The following is a 14,109-nucleotide window of genomic DNA, read 5'->3' on the forward strand; positions in this document are numbered from 1 at the left end:
CAGAAGGCCCCATTGATATGCAAAGCGGATCCGTCTTTTGCTTGGGGGGGTAGGGGGGGGCAGCCGGCTTTTCCCTGGCTGCAGCTGGCCGGGACGAGCCAAGCTGTGCCAGGTTTGGCAAAGGAGGCTGCAGACGAGAAGGAGGCTTGCAATGACCTCCTGGGTCCTCGGCTGCTCTTGCAAGCTTCTCCGGACATCTCGAGGCCGGAGCTAGGCCAAGGCGGGTGCAGAAGACCCCAGAAAGTTCCAGAGATTAGAGACGAGGCTTCGTTTTCATTCCTGGCCTGGCACGGGATCTCCAGGAGATTATCCAGCTTCCTTTTGTGGCGTGGGGTCCTCGATGCACAAGGACTGAGGAGGTTAGCTAGTTGGGGTCATGAAATGTCGGCGAGAAAAGGGCCACGCTCAGAGGACCACGAAGGACACCCCCCCACACACAAGACTGAGCTCCCCAAAAGTTACAGCTTCCCCCAATTTCTCCGCCTCCCCTTCCTCTTCCTGCTCCTCCTCCTTCCCACAATCCCTTCTAGCACTGATGATGTTACCTAGTTAGGTCGTGAGATGTCTGCAGGAAAGCAGCCAAGATCACAGAACACCAAGGACCCCACAGTCCTCCTCTTCCTCCTCCTCCTCCTCTTCCTCCTTTCCACAAACCTCATTCCCTTCTAGCACTGATGATGTTATCTAGTTGGGTTATAAAAAGTCTGCAAGAAAACAAGCTCAGAGAGCACCAAGGACCCCACAGTCGTCGTCGTCGTCGTCGTCCTCCTCCTCCTCCTCCTCCTCCTCCTCCTCCTCCTCCTCCTCCTTCCCACAATCCTTTCTAGCACTGATGATGTTACCTAGTTAGGTCGTGAGATGTCTGCAAGAAAGCAGCCAAGATCACAGAGCACCAAGGACCCCACAGTCCTCCTCCTCCTCCTCCTCCTTTCCACAAACCTCACTCCCTTCTAGCACTGATGATGTTATCTAGTTGGGTCATGAAGTGCCTGTAAAAAAACAACCATCCTCAGAGAGCCCCAAGGACCCCCCAGTTCAACTTTGAGCTTCAAATATTCTCTTCCATCACTATCCTTTTGTGTCACACGCACGCACATAGGCACACAGGTACAGAGCCACAGCTACACATGTGCCTCCAAGATCTTCAGGCTGCAGTGACTTAGGACCGATCCTCACACTTAGGATCCTTGTGGCCAAAATTTGAGGGAGCAGCCACTGCCATGTAATCAGGATCGTTGCAGTGTTTTGGGGAATCGTGCCGTTCCCATTTGCGACCTTCCCAACTGGCTTCCGACAAGAAAGCCAGGGGGAGAAACTGGAAACACTTAATGACCGTGTGGTTCACTTAACAACGGTAGCGATTAATAACCATGGCAAAAAAAAGATCATAAAATCAATCAAACCAACTTAAGGAGCCATGGCGGCACAGCGGTCAGAATGCAGTATTGCAGGCTAACTCACTGCCAACTGACAGCAGTTCGATCCTCAATGGCTCAAGGTTGACTCAGCCTTCCATCCTTCCGAGGTCGGTAAAATGAGGACCCAGATTGTTGGGGGCAAATAGGCTGACTCTGTAAACCCCTTAGAGAGAGCTGCCAAAGGTCTGTGAAGCGGCATATAAGTCTAAGTGCTATTGCTACTGCTGTTGATATTCTATTCTGTTCCATTCTATTCCATATATTCTATTCTATTCTATATTATCTGGCTATTCTATTCTATTCTATTCTATTATATTCTATTCTATTCTATTCTATATTATCTCGCTATTCTATTCTATTCTATTCTATTCTATTCTATTCTATTCTATTCTATTCTATTCTATTCTATTCTATTCTATTCTATTCTATCCCATATTTTCTATTCTATTCTATTCTATTCTATTCTATTCTATTCTATTCTATTCTATTCTATTCTATTCTATTCTATTCTATTCTATTCTATTCTATTCTATTCTATTCTATTCTATTCTATTCTATTCTACAATCTGTCTATTCTCTTCTCTTCTCTTCTCTTCTCTTCTGTTCCTATTTCAATTCTATTCAATTCTGTTCTTTCTTTTTTGTATTAAAAAGTTTTACAGATACATTTTAAACATAAAACCCAACCCACCCCCACCCAGTTTCCCCTCCCTCCCCCTCCCCCCCCCGACTTCCCAGAGCATAATACAGGGTATTGACCCTAACAATCTTAAACTATAATATGCTAACTAGCTATAATAACACTTTAAATCCTATCGCACTTTAACTCTCCTTAAAAGTAACTAAAGAATAACAAACCTTAATTCTGATCTGTTTCTATATCTCTCTAATCTGTCTATTCTGTTCTGTTCTATTCTATTGCCATGGTGGTGCAGTGGTCAGAATGCAGCATTGCAGGCTGACTCTGCCACCTGCCAGGAGTTCAATCCTGACCAGCTAAAGGTTGACTCAGCCTTCTGTTTTTCCGAGATCGGTAAAATGAGGACCCAGATTGTTTTTTTTTTTGGAGGGGGGGGGGAGGAAGAGGCTGACTCTATAAACTGTTCAGAGAGGGCTGTAAAGCAGGGTGAAGTGGTACATAAGTCTAGATGCTATTGCTATTAACAACTGGCTTGCTTAACAACAGAAATTCTAGTCCCAAATCTGGTCATACTTCAAGGACTACCTGTAAAAGATCCCATGTTTTGGACTGAAAAACGGATGGACTGATGGATCACCCACCACTTCTGGAGGCAGGTAGTTCCACTGGTTAATTGTCCTCACTGTCAGAAAGTTTCTCCGTAGTTCCAGGTTGCTTCTCTCCTTGATTGGCTTCCATCCGTTGCTTCTTGTCCTGCCTTCAAGCGCTTTGTAGAAGAGCTTGACTCCCTCTTATTTGGGGCAGCCCCTCAAATACTGGAATGCTGCTATCATGTCCCCCACCCTAGTCTTTCTTTCCTCTAGACTGGCCATACCCAAATCTGGCAAGCATCCTTCATATGTTTTAGTCTCCAGGCCTTTAATCGTCTTAGTTGAATAGAACAGAATAGAAATACAGAATAGAATAGAATAGAATAGAATAGAATAGAATAGAATAGAATAGAATAGAATAGAATAGAATAGAATGGAATGGAATGGAATGGAATGGAATGGAATGGAATGGAATGGCATGGCATGGCATAGAATAGAATAGAATAGAATAGAATAGAATAGAATAGAATAGAATAGAATAGAATAGAATAGAATAGAATCATGGAAGAGAACAGAATAGAGATGGAAGGGACCTTGGAGGTCATCTAGTCCAACCCTCTGCTCAGGCAGGAAACCCTGTACCACTTCAGACAAATGGCTGTCCAGTCTCTTCTTAAAAACTTCCAGTGTTGGAGCATTCACCGCTTCTGGAGGCAGGTTGTTCCACTGATTAATTTTTCTGACTGTCAGGAAGTTTCTCCTTAGTTCCAGGTTGCTTCTCTCCTTGACGAGTTTCCATCCATTGCTTCTTGTCCTGACTTCGGGCGCTTTGGAGAAGAGCTTGACTCCCTCTTCTTTGGGGCAGCCCCTGAGATACTGGAAGACTGCTATCATGTCACCCCTCATCCTTCTCTTCATTAAACTAGACATACCCAGCACAAATGGCAACAGAAGGAAAAACTGCACAGTTTCCTGAGATATTATCCCGGTCTCCTGACTTTTGTGGGGTTCCTCACACGCACACATCCCAGAGTAGCAATTTTTTTTTTATTTTTTTAAAAAGTTACTTCCATAATTTCCTGACAGTGAGAAAACAATTAACCAGTGGAACTCCTTGCCTCCAGAAGGTGTGGGTGCCCCCGCCATCACTGGAGGTTTTTAAGAAGAGACTGGACAGCCATCTGTCTGAAACGGTCTTAGGGTCTCCCGCCTGTGCAGGGGGTTGGACTAGATGACCTCCGAGGTCCCTTTCAACTCGCTTCTCCTGTAAGGGGGGGGGGGAACAGAGACAGCTGCAGCTCGGACAACGCCCCACCCACCGGTCAACTTCACGGACAAGGTCCCGGGTGCAAGACGCAAGAAGAAAAGAAATAGACACCCCCACCCCACCCCTCCCCAAAAAGTGATGGATGGATTTGAGGATTTATCGACTGCCTTCTGAAACAGAAGCCTCCCCTTGCCCCCCCACCCCTACGCCCCCCCCCCCGCTCCGCCCCGCGCTCCTTTGTCAAAGTCAGGTTGTAAAAAACCGACACCAGGCAAATGGGTGGGGGCGTCTTTCCCCCCCCCCACACACACACCCTTTCAGACCCTATCAAATCTCCATCTCCATTCCTACGAATGGAAGGAGCCCTTATCAAATCGGAGGGGTCGGGGGGGGGAATTAATAAAATCAAAATCCGGGTTTTTGTTTTTTCCACCCGGTGGGCCCCCCCCCACTTTTTTTTTTTTTTGGACAAGCGGCGCCTCGGAGTCCGAATTAACTTTTGCACACTTCATTAGGCCGCCCCTTCCCCCTTCCCCTTCCCTTTCCCTCCCCCACCCCCGCCCCCGTAGCACTCCCCACGAGCAGCACGCCCGGCAGCTGGATCACACACACACACACACACACCCGGATCCCTTCTCCGGGCAATTAATCTTCGCACCTCCGGCAGGCTATTGTGCCAGGCTCTCGTGGGGGTGCCCGGGTCTGTGCGTGGCGATAAGGGGGAGGGAGGGGCCAGATAAGCTTGTTCTTTGTGGGGAGGGGGGCTATTCCGAGGACGGAGCGGGCTTCCCTCCCTCCCCCTCTGCGCACATCCCGGGCAGCCCTCGTTCCCCCCCCCCCCGCCCGACCCCGCGCCGCTTTTGCCTCCCTTCCGTCCCATCTGTTGGCGGAGGAGAACTCCCCCAGGACGAGAGAGGCGGGGAGAGAAAGGAAGAGAAGGCCCAGTGGCTTTTGCCGGCTGCTTGGAAATATTGCTCCCTCCCTGCCTTCCCCCCCTTCCTTCTATCTTCCTTCCTGCGTTCCACCTTTTTTGCTCCTTCCTTCGTTCCTTCCATCCATCTTCCTTCAATCTTCCTTCCTTCCATCCATCTTCATCCCATCTATCCATCCAGACATCTTCCTTCAGTCTTCCTTCCTTCCTTCCTTCTCACCTTCCATCCATCAATCCATCTTCCTTCAATCTTCCTTCCTTCCTTCCTTCCTTCCTTCCTTCCTTCCTACCTTCCATCCATCAATGCATCTTCCTTCAATCTTTCTTCCTTCCTTCCTTCCTTCCTTCCTTCCTTCCTTCCTTCCTTCCTTCTTACCTTCCATCCCTCAATCCATCCATCCATCCTTCCTTCTTACCTTCCATCCATCAATCCATCTTCCTTCCTTCCTTCCTTCCTTCCTTCCTTCCTTCCTTCCTACCTTCCATCCCTCAATCCTTCCTTCCTTCCTTCCTTCCTTCCTTCCTTCCTTCCTTCTTACCTTCCATCCCTCAATCCATCCTTCCTTCCTTCCTTCCTTCCTTCCTTCCTTCCTTCCTTCTTACCTTCCATCCCTCAATCCATCTTCCTTCAATCTTCCTTCCTTCCTTCCTTCCTTTCTTCCTCTTCCTTCCTTCCTTCCTTCTTACCTTCCATCCATCAATCCATCTTCCTTCAATCTTCCTTCCTTCCTTCCTTCCTTCCTTCCTTCCTTCCTTCCTTCCTTCCTTCCTTCTTACCTTCCATCCATCAATCCATCTTCCTTCAATCTTCCTTCCTTCCTTCCTTCCTTTCTTCCTTCCTTCCTTCCTTCTTACCTTCCATCCATCAATCCATCTTCCTTCAATCTTCCTTCCTTCCTTCCTTCCTTCCTTCTTACCTTCCATCCATCAATCCATCTTCCTTCAATCTTCCTTCCTTCCTTCCTTCCTTCCTTCCTTCCTTCCTTCCTTCCTTCTTACCTTCCATCCATCAATCCATCTTCCTTCAATCTTCCTTCCTTCCTTCCTTCCTTCCTTCCTTCCTTCCTTCCTTCCTTCCTTCCTACCTTCCATCCATCAATCCATCTTCCTTCAATCTACCTTCCTTCCTTCCTTCCTTCCTTCCTTCCTTCCTTCCTTCCTTCCTTCTTACCTTCCATTCATCAATCCATCTTCCTTCCTTCCTTCCTTCCTTCCTTCCTTCCTTCCTTCCTTCTTTCCTTCCTTCCTTCCTTCCTTCCTTCCTTCTTTCCTTCCAACTGAAGGCAAAACCAGAAGCAACGGATGGAAACTAGTCAAGGAGAGAAGCAACCTAGAATTAAGGAGAAACTTCCTGACAGTGAGGACAATTAACCAGTGGAACAACCTGCCTCCAGAGGTGGTGAATGCTCCAACACTGGAAGTTTTTAAGAAGAGACTGGACAGCCATTTGCCTGAAGTGGTATAGGGTTTCCTGCCTGAGCAGGGGGTTGGACTAGATGACCTCCGAGGTCCCTTCCGACTCTGTTATTCTGTATGCTACCTGTTCCCTCATTTGGGGGTCCCCGAAGGCATGCCTTCTCTGTCATGGCCCCTGCCCTATGGAACATCCTTTCCCCCAAAAGTAATTAGCTCCTTGGCCCTGAAGTTTCGGTAGTCCTCAACTTAACAGCAGAACTGAGCCCCCAATTTACGTTGTTAAGCGAGAAATTTGTTAAGCGAGTTTTGCCCTATTTTATGACTTTTCTTGCCACATTGCATCCCTGCAGTTGTTAAGTTAGCAGCACGGCGGTTAAGGGAATCTCCCCTCCCAAGAGAAGAATCTGAATTCACAACTGGATCAAGTCCAAAGTCTGTCAATCTTCTGGGACCAGAGGCGGACAACTAAGGTCCAGAACTGGCTGATGGAAATGCCACTGGATGGAACGTTTATCCGAAGGCCTCCGCCGTGAAGGGATTGGGAAGGCTTGGGCGGGGGGGGGGACTGCAAACCTGCATCCTCTGCCGGCTTTATGAAACTGGAAAATGCGTTTTCTTTCTTTGGGAGACTTTTGACAGCTGCCTCAGCAGAATACAGGAGATTACTCAGAGCCTCATTGTGCCAATTTCCTTTGTGCATTCAGGTCTTCTGCCATCCGCTGCTCTTTCCTGGCTGTGGGGTAACGAGAGAGGTAATTAATTGTAAAAGACAAGGTGGCGATTAGGGAGAAGGAGAGTAAAAAAAAAAGAGAGAGAGAGATAAAGGAGAGAAAGAGAGAAAAGGAAGGAAGGAAGGAAGGAAGGAAGGAAGGAAGGAAGGAGAAAGCAAAGGAAAGAAAGAAGGAAAGAAGAAAGAAAAGAAAGAAAGAGAAAGAAAGAAAGAAAGAAAGAAAGAAAGAAAGAAAGAAAGAAAGAAAGAAAGAAAGAAAGAAAGAAAGAAAGAAAGAAGAAAAAGCAAAGGAAGGAAAGAAGGAAGGAAAAAAAGAAGAGAAAGCAAAGGAATGAAAGAAGGAAAAGGAAGGAAGGAAGGAAGGAAGGAAGGAAGGAAGGAAGGAAGGAAGGAAGGAAGGAAGGAAGGAAGGGAAAGCAAAGGAAGGAAAGAAGGAAGGAAAAGAAAGAAAGGAGAAAGCAAAGGAAGGAAAGAAGGAAGGAAGAAAAAAGAAAGGAAGGAAGGGAAGGAAGAAGGAAGGAAGAAGGAAGGGAAGAGACAGAAAGAGAAAGAAAGAAAGAAAGAAAGAAAGAAAGAAAGAAAGAAAGAAAGAAAGAAAGAAAGAAAGAAAGAAAGGAGGAAAGGAGGAAGAAGGAAAGAAAGAAAGAAAGAAAGAAAGAAAGAAAGAAAGAAAGAAAGAGAAAGAGGAAGGAAGGAAGGAAGGAAGGAAGGAAGGAAGGAAGGAAGGAAGGAAGGAAGGAAGGGAAAGCAAAGGAAGGAAAGAAGGAAGGAAAAGAAAGAAAGGAGAAAGCAAAGGAAGGAAAGAAGGGAAGGAAGAAAAAAAGAAAGGAAGGAAGGAAGGGAAGGAAGAAGGAAGGAAGGAAGAAGGAAGGGAGGAGACAGAAAGAAAGAAAAAAAGAAAGAAAGAAAGAAAGAAAGGAGGAAGAAGGAAAAAAAGAAAGAAAGAAAGAAAGAAAGAAAGAAAGAAAGAGAAAGAAAGAGGAGGAAGGAAGGAAGGAAGGAAGGAAGGAAGGAAGGAAGGAAGGGAAAGCAAAGGAAGGAAAGAAGGAAGGAAAAGAAAGAAAGGAGAAAGCAAAGGAAGGAAAGAAGGAAGGAAGAAAAAAGAAAGGAAGGAAGGGAAGGAAGAAGGAAGGAAGAAGGAAGGGAAGAGACAGAAAGAGAAAGAAAGAAAGAAAGAAAGAAAGAAAGAAAGAAAGAAAGAAAGAAAGAAAGGAGGAAGGAGGAAGAAGGAAAGAAAGAAAGAAAGAAAGAAAGAAAGAAAGAAAGAAAGAAAGAAAGAAGAGGAAGGAAGGAAGGAAGGAAGGAAGGAAGGAAGGAAGGAAGGGAAAGCAAAGGAAGGAAAGAAGGAAGGAAAAGAAAGAAAGGAGAAAGCAAAGGAAGGAAAGAAGGAAGGAAGAAAAAAGAAAGGAAGGAAGGGAAGGAAGAAGGAAGGAAGAAGGAAGGGAAGAGACAGAAAGAGAAAGAAAGAAAGAAAGAAAGAAAGAAAGAAAGAAAGAAAGAAAGAAAGAAAGAAAGAAAGGAGGAAAGGAGGAAGAAGGAAAGAAAGAAAGAAAGAAAGAAAGAAAGAAAGAAAGAAAGAAAGAAAGAAAGAAAGAAAGAAAGAAAGAAAGAAAGAGGAAGAGGAAGGAAGGAAGGAAGGAAGGAAGGAAGGAAGGAAGGAAGGAAGGAAGGAAGGAAGGAAGAAAGAAAGAAAGAAAGGAGAAGAAAGAAAGAAAGAAAGAAAGAAAGAAAGAAAGAAAGAAAGAAAGAAAGAAAGAAAGAAAGAGGGGAAGGAAGGAAGGAAGGAAGGAAGGAAGGAAGGAAGGAAGGAAGGAAGGAAGGAAGGAAGGAAAGAAGGAAGGAAGGAAGGGAAAGCAAAGGAAGGAAAGAAGGAAGGAAAAGAAAGAAAGGAGAAAGCAAAGGAAGGAAAGAAGGAAGGAAGAAAAAAAGAAAGGAAGGAAGGAAGGGAAGGAAGAAGGAAGGAAGGAAGAAGGAAGGGAGGAGACAGAAAGAAAGAAAAAAAGAAAGAAAGAAAGAAAGGAGGAAGAAGGAAAAAAAGAAAGAAAGAAAGAAAGAAAGAAAGAGAAAGAAAGAGGAGGAAGGAAGGAAGGAAGGAAGGAAGGGAAAGCAAAGGAAGGAAAGAAGGAAGGAAAAGAAAGAAAGGAGAAAGCAAAGGAAGGAAAGAAGGAAGGAAGAAAAAAGAAAGGAAGGAAGGGAAGGAAGAAGGAAGGAAGAAGGAAGGGAAGAGACAGAAAGAGAAAGAAAGAAAGAAAGAAAGAAAGAAAGAAAGAAAGAAAGAAAGAAAGAAAGAAAGAAAGAAAGAAAGAGGAAGGAAGGAAGGAAGGAAGGAAGGAAGGAAGGAAGGAAGGAAGGAAGGAAGGAAGGAAGGAAGGAAGGGAAAGCAAAGGAAGGAAAGAAGGAAGGAAAAGAAAGAAAGGAGAAAGCAAAGGAAGGAAAGAAGGAAGGAAGAAAAAAGAAAGGAAGGAAGGGAAGGAAGAAGGAAGGAAGAAGGAAGGGAAGAGACAGAAAGAGAAAGAAAGAAAGAAAGAAAGAAAGAAAGAAAGAAAGAAAGAAAGAAAGAAAGAAAGAAAGAAAGAAAGAAAGAAAGGAGAAGAAAGAAAGAAAGAAAGAAAGAAAGAAAGAAAGAAAGAAAGAAAGAAAGAAAGAAAGAAAGAAAGAAAGGAAGGAAGGAAGGAAGGAAGGAAGGAAGGAAGGAAGGAAGGAAGGAAGGAAGGAAGGAAGGAAGGAAGGAAGGAAGGAAGGAAGGAAGGAAGGAAGGAAGGAAGGAAGGGTAGAGAAGAAATCAGACGCCTGGCTAATATATGCTAAAAGCGGGCAATCAAAAGCTCTGGGCAGCCTAAATAAGCAAGGTGGCAAGAAGTCCACATATGCAGCCCCCCTCCCCAGAACACACAAAGAGACCCCTCCCCCCCCTCTCTCTCTCACACACACAGAGAGACACACAGATGGGAAGCAAGGGAAGAATGCCACTTCTGCTGCTAAGCTGGGAGCGATGGCAGACAGGCCGGCCGGTTTGGGGCAGCTGAATGGAAATGGTCTGCCCTGGGGGGTGGGGGGCTTGGATCTGGGACCCCCACTCCCGATGTGGGTGCTTTCTGGGGAGGAGAGGAAAGGGAAGGCTGCTGGCGGGAGAAAGCCCAGATGCAGAGACCCCCAGAAGCCAGCATGGCAAAGGAGGGCGCAAACATGGAGAGTTGGAGGCATGAACAGCCTTCCTGTCAGGGTCCCGCCCAGGATCTTGGGCCACCCAGAGGTCAAAAAAGTCAAAATGGCAGCACCCACCCGCTTGTCGGAAAGTCTCAAAAAGGGATCACCTGACTTTGGGACCCTGCAAGAGTCACAAGCACATGCCAGTTGCCAAGCCTCCAAATTTTGTTTGTCTGACCCCAGGGGAGGCTGCCACGGTCGTAAGTGTGAAAAATGGCCATAAGTCCCTTTTTTCAGGGACTTCAAACACTCACTAAACAAATGATTGCAAGTTGAGGATTACCTGTAAAGTATTTTTTTTAACTAAGCCATGGACACCAGGATGTTAGGCATAATGCTCTTGCCCACTTAATAGTAGCAACTGCCAGAGGGATCTCGGAGTCCTAGTGGACAATCCCTTAACTATGAGTCAGCTGTGTGCCGCAGCTGCCAAGAAAGCCAATGCAATCCTTGGTTGCATCAACAGAGGGATAGAATCAAGATCCCGTCAAGTGTTACTACCACTTTACAAGGCCTTGGTAAGGCCACACTTGGAATACTACATCCAGTTTTGGTCACCACGTTGTAAAAAAGATGTCGAGACTCTAGAAAGAGTACAGAGAAGAGCAACAAAGATGATCGGGGGACTGGAGGCTAAAACATATCAGGAACGGTGGCTGGAATTGGGTAGGTCTAGTTTAATTAAAAGAAGGAGGGGGGGGGACATAATGGCAGTCTTCTAATAACTCTGGGGCTGCCCCATAGAAGAGGGAGTCAAGCTATTCTCCAAAGCCCCTGAAGGCAAAGACAAGAAGCAAGGGATGGAAACTAACCAAGGAGAGAAGCAACCTGGAACTAAGGAGAAACTTCCTGACAGTTAGAACAATTAACCAGTGGAACCACCTGCCTCCAGAAGTCGTGGATGCTCCAACTCTGGAAGTCTTTAAGAAGAGTCTAGACAGCCATTTGTCTGAAATGGTCTAGGGCAGGGGTGTCAAACTCAATTTCATTGAGGGCCACATCAGCACTGCGGTTGCCCTCAGGGGGCCGGGTGGGTATGGCCTGGGTGGGCGTGGCCTACTAGGTGGGCGTGGCTAGAGTGCGTATGGCCTACTGGGTGGGCATGGCCAGCTCTACATCGTTCGCATCAAGGGTGCCTATGGGGGCCTGGGCAGGAGTGGGACATATCTGGGGGTCTCTGGCAGAAGGAGGGTCTCTGGGTCAGGGCCAAGGCAGTGGGGGCCGTTCCCTCACTGTTTCCAGGATGGCTTCATGGGCCGCATGAAACCACTTCGCGGGCCGGATCTGGCCCCCGGGCCTTGTGTTTGACAGGTCTGGAATAGGGTTTCCTGCCTGAGCAGGGGGGCTGGACTAGATGACCTCCAAGATCCCTTCCAACTCTATTATTATTACTTAATTGCCACAGTATAGTGTGAATATAACCTGTGAAACTGGGAAACCCCTAAAGATATGTGACTCGCTTTGTTATGATATAAATTTAATCAATAAAATAAATAAATATTGACTATTGCCGTGGTCTGGAACCAAATAGTCAGTATCTCCAACGTTTGTCTGTCTGTCTCATCTTAAAAGAGACATATCCCCCCAACCATGGAACTTTATACAGAAAGGTATACAGAATTTATAAACTCTTCATACAGAGTTTATACAGAATTTATTTTAGCTTATAACATTTAAATTCCTGGTCTGTTTACGCTCTGCGCTTAACACGTGCACCAAAAAAAAAAGAACTGAAATATTAATATTCTACTTTCTCTTTTCGCTTAAAGAATTCTCCCTGAGCCTGTGCAGAAAAACAACTGATTATTATGATAAGTAATAATTATTGTGGATAATAAAGCATTCCCTCACTGTGAGCAGACTGCAAACACATTCGCATATTCCAGAACATAAAATCATAAGGCTGGAAGGGACCTTGGAGATCATGTAGTCCAGGGCTTTTCAACCAGTGGTACGGGTACCACCTGTGGTACACTGGCACCTGGCAGGTGGTATGCGAGCATCCTAGAAAAGTGGTAGCGGGGAAGGGGAATGAGCTGAACCGGTGGCAGCACCGCCCAAGCCTGAGCGAGAGACGGCTGGAGCTGCAGGGCTGTCAGGGCTCAGCGGAAGCGCCAGGATCAGCGCCAGGCTCCAGCTGGAGCTCGGCACTGATCCCAACACATCTGCTGAGCCCTGAAGAAGCGCCGATCAGCTGGAATGTTGCAGCATCTCCAGGGTCTTGTGATTTACATCCAGATGCTTGGCAACTGATTCATATTTATGACGGTCACAGTGTCCCAGGATCATGTGAAATGACCAAAACCTGCTGCAACCACCCAGCAGAGGGGGGTGGGGAATAAAAACCAAACACCCCCCATCCCACCCCACCTGCCAATCCTCAACAGAAATGCTCACAACAACGAAAACCTCGGACAGGAGGAAGAGCGCAGGAGTCTTGCTTGGCTGTGGCTTGGGGGGCACTTTTTCAGTGCCATTGTAACTTCGAACAGTCACTAAGCAAACTGTTGTAAGTCGAGGACTACCTGTACTTTATCACTTTTTTCCTTTTTTGGCGGGGGAGGTCATCAAGTTTTTGACACCTTGCTAGGCGACTGGTGGTACTCAGAAGTTGCCATATCCTAAAAGTGGTACAATGGGTGAAAAGGTTGAAAAGCCCTGGTCTAATCCAGCCCTTGCTCAAGCAGGAGAACTTATACCACGCCAGTCAAATGATTGTCTAGTCTGTTTTTGAAAACCTCCAATGATGGGGCACCCACAACTCCAGGAAACAACCTCAAGTTAAAGTGTTGGCTAGCCTAGACTCAGCACAATAAACCTAAGCAGGGTTGACACTCCATGGCATTCGGTTGGGAGACCACCAGGAAATCCCTTGCTTGTAAATTAGGTTAGGACAGGGGTAGGTAACCTCGGCTCTTTTATGACTGGTGGACTTCAACTCCCAGAATTCCTGAGTCAGCCACGCTGAGGGGAAAGGGAGAGATTTCCAAGCTGAGCCATGCTGACTCAGGAATTCTGGGTGTTGAAGTCCATGAGTCATAAAAGAGCCGAGGTTGCCTACCCCTGGGTTAGGACACAGTTTCTCAAGCTTGGTTAAGTTTAGGATGGGAGGACTTCCCAGGATTCCCTAGCCAGCAGGCATGCTAAACTGAGGGATTCTGGGAGTTGAAGTCCACCCCTCTTAAACTTGCAAGCTCGAGAAACCCTGGGTGAGGAAGCTGAAGATAAAAGGGGAAAAAAATCGTTAAGGAACTGGTGGATGAAAAAAAAACAAACCATTCCGGAAAAAGCCAACAGTAAATCAGGTTTGTCTCTCGGCCAGGAATGCCAGATGTATGGCTGATGTCACAGCAAGTCAGCTTAACAACAGGCCCTCATAAAGGGATAAGCCAGAGGGATGTCCAGCCTCGGCCACTTTTAAGACCTGTGGACTTCAACTCCCAGAATTCCCCAGCCAGCCATCATAGATGGGGAATTCTGGGAGTTGAAGTCCACAGGTCTTAAAAGTGGCCGAGGTTGGACACCCCTGGGGCAAGCTTCGCCCTTGGCCCTTCTCCCCTCCTGCCTCTCCAAAAGTCACCCAGGGTCTTTCGAAGACCCCTAACATCAGGTTGAAGAATTTCCAGTCCATTTCCGGCTCTTAAACCACGGGGCAGGGGGGGGGGAGGGGGGGTGTCGCACCGAGACAAAGGAAGGACGGGGGGGGGGGGCGAAGGAGGACGAAGGAGAGAGGAGGCAAGGGAACGAGGGAGACCCCTTTCCCCCTCCCCCTTCTCTTCCTCTCCTCCACCCCACCCCCCCTCCCCTCCTCCCCTCGTCCTCAGACACGTGTCTCCATTGTTCTGCCTTTGGCTGGACCCCCGAGAAGGGGAGGGCGCGAGAGTTAATCAGCCCTTCGCGTGGGGACGAA

The sequence above is a fragment of the Vipera berus genome, assembly GCF_964194415.1.
Source record: "Vipera berus genome assembly, chromosome: 3".
In the NCBI taxonomy this organism is placed as follows: Eukaryota; Metazoa; Chordata; class Lepidosauria; order Squamata; family Viperidae; genus Vipera; species Vipera berus.